Here is a 3,045-nt window from a genome sequence, read left to right as displayed (position 1 = left end):
AAGTTAAATTAAATATTTTTGTTATATGTTTATTATTATATGTTTTTTTTTTAGACGGACGTCACAATACCAAGATTAATTATTTGCCGTAATTAAATTTAATCCATCCATTTTAAGGCAACGAATCTACGAGATTTAATTACTTTGTAAAATAATTTATTGTCGTTATTCGACATGTACTGAGACATTTTCTCTACATTCAACATAATTAATCGTAGATTCGTTACCTCAATAAAAAAATTTTTTTAACTCACGGGTTCGATGCGCAACGGGCGGAGTTATTCTGCTATGTAGCTACGACGATACTGTAACAAACAAACATAAAATTCAAATAAAAGATGTGTTTAAATTTCAAAAGATAATTCTTATCGCGGAATTTTTAATTCATTTTATTAATGGATATTTACTTTAATGTAATCTATTTTCTAATAAAAAATTATTTAAGAATAAGGTTTTATAAAACATTTAAGTTTTTTTAACTATTTTTACTAAAATCAAATGATATAAATGCAAAAAAACTATTATTTTATATGGATAAAAAATTATATTTACCTCAAGGTTGCTCCGCCGATGCCCAATGTTTCTCCCAGACCATCTCCTCCTCTCAGGATTGGGTAGGCGATACTGTAACAAACAAACATAAAATACATTTGAAGGATGTGCTTAAAATAATTAACATTTCACATTATTTTGTATGAATAAAAAATTATATTTACCTCAAGGTTTTTGACGGCGATGCCCGATGCCTCTCTCAGGCCTCCTCCTCTCAGGATGAAGTTAGCGATACTGTAACAAACAAACATAAAATTCAACAATTGAGACAGGACAACTTTTAAGACATCTTATTCGATGGACTAAGAGTCCCAGAATGAGAGTCACTGCGCGGCGCGACCCGCCCCGACCCGAGTTAGGATTCGCGAAAAAGAGAGTAACTATGACTATCTCAAGACTCTCCCAACTACGGTATCTTTACAATCACGATTGCCTAGACGTCCTCAAGCAACAGTACGACGCGACCTTTTCGGGCCGTTAGGAGTTTAATAAGGGGAGTAATCTCGACTCTGACCCCGGGCCCAAAGAAACCCCGCGAGGGAATCAAGAACACCAAGAGAGTCGGAACTCGACCGCGAGAACTCCAAACAAACGCAGCACACTCCGGTATGCTGGCATTGCCAGGACCCTACCTTCCTTCGTTGCAAGGGCATTTCCCTCAGAACGGCGAGAGTACATAACTCTCAGACCTAGTAAGCCGTCTTCGGGGCAGCTTGCATATATATGCAATTGAGGCACTCGGTGTTAACTGGGCCTCAATAGCCGTGGAAGATGAGCTAGGCAGTGAGTTCCGACCTATGCCACCTCATCCCCTGCTCCAACTGTGGGTAATGGTCTATTGTACTAAGTCCAGGATAAGCCCGGACACAATGCAATGTGATAAGTCCAAACGTCGTGAGTGATCGGATAACCGGAGGGAGAGCCCGACTCTGAAGGCGCAACGAAACTCGTGAGAGTTTTGAAATCCCGCGAGTCGGGACTCCCGCGAGAGTCGTAGTTACATCTTTATTCGTAAAAAACTTACGAGTCGCGCGATACTTTTTACGGATTTTCCGACGCAACGAACCGTTTATACAATTGGCGACGAGACCAGGATGCGAAACACGAGAAACGCGAGAACCCATATATAGGATTCTAGTTCGCGGCCGGAGGAATTAGCATCTCAAGTCGACCAGCAGAAAAACACATCGTCAACCGCCCCGAACGAAAAGTAAGCCCCACGCGGAAGAAGACGAAATCAATCGTATCAAATTCGAGTAATCTCTGATCCGTGCATAAATCGCGCTCAAAATTGACCCGACCATACGCCCTAACTCACTATTCTTGACAGACACACAAGATGCTATATCTCGTGGGATATATCAAGGCACGTTCTAAACGACACACTTTATTCGAGGGACGTTCTCACATTCTTTGAAAGTCCCAAGGGCTAAAGTCTGATGCCGACAGGAATAAGAAGAGATTCTCCAAACATGAGCCCGGATTAAGGACTTAGCCTTACGGTAGTCTGGATGAAGTATCCGTCAGAGACTAGAGTCCGATCATCAAAGTGGAGATCCACCGGTAACCTGAAGAAGAGCCCAACCCTGACCCCGGGCCCAAAGAAAGCCCGAGAAGGAATCAAGGACACCAAAATAGTCGGAACAGTTGCACTCAACCTAGGACTTTCCGGCAACTTCACAAACGCGACTGCCCAGACGTCCTCGAGCATTAGTACAACGCAACCGCCAAGGACGGCCGCTAGGAGTTATGGCTCTAAACAACATTGACCTGAACTTCGTAAAGCCAGGACACCTGATCCACCTTCATTGCAAGGGCATGTATCCCTCAGAGGGCAAAATTCGAGTATACATGCCTACACTCAGACTCGCCGTCTTCGGGGCAGCTTGCAGTATATACGCAATTGAGGCACTACCACAGTGAGGTACTACTACAGTGGCGTGTAATAACCGGGCCTCCTACGTCTAGCAGGATGAGCTCAGGATAAGGTCGCCATAATATTGGCCTTACCCCTGCTCCAGCTGGATGTTGGTTTAATGTACTCAGTCCAGGATAAGACCAGACACAATACTCGATTAGTCTAAACGTTGCGAGTGATCGGATGACCGCAGGAGAGCCCGAACCTGACCCCGAGCCCAAAAAAACCACGCGAGGGGATCAAGGACACCAAGAAAATCGGAACTCCCGCAAGTCACAGTGTTCAGACATCGTAAATAATGTCGGAGAAAAGCCAGACCCCGAACCCGGGCCCAAAGAAACCCCGCGAGGGTATCAAGGACACCAAGAGAGTCGAGATTCTCGCGAGAATCACAATGTTGAAACATCGTGAGTGTTCCGGTAACTGCGCAAAGGTAATCCGGAGAACTCGACTCTGAACTCGGGCCCAAAGAAACCCCGCGAGGGAATCAAGGACACCAAGAGAGACGGAATTCCCGCGAGTCACAGTGTTCAGACATTGTGAACAATGTCGGAGAAAAGCCAGACCCTGAACCC

The 3,045-nt window shown here is 44.5% G+C and overlaps 1 long non-coding RNA gene across 1 annotated transcript; it reads right to left on the bottom strand.

Annotated features, from left to right (window-relative positions):
• Positions 1-59: 59 nt before the first annotated feature.
• Positions 60-789, bottom strand: LOC105455030. The gene is made up of 3 exons (XR_975077.1): positions 717-789; positions 553-624; positions 60-305 (listed from the first exon to the last, which is right to left on the bottom strand). It is a non-coding gene; the product is annotated as an uncharacterized LOC105455030 (long non-coding RNA).
• Positions 790-3,045: the final 2,256 nt, after the last annotated feature.

This window comes from Wasmannia auropunctata, unplaced genomic scaffold (assembly GCF_000956235.1).
Source record: "Wasmannia auropunctata unplaced genomic scaffold, wasmannia.A_1.0 LD336106.1, whole genome shotgun sequence".
Taxonomy (NCBI): domain Eukaryota; kingdom Metazoa; phylum Arthropoda; class Insecta; order Hymenoptera; family Formicidae; genus Wasmannia; species Wasmannia auropunctata.
The sequence above is the reverse complement of the archived record's forward strand: the minus strand, read 5'-3'. Positions and strand labels throughout refer to the sequence as shown.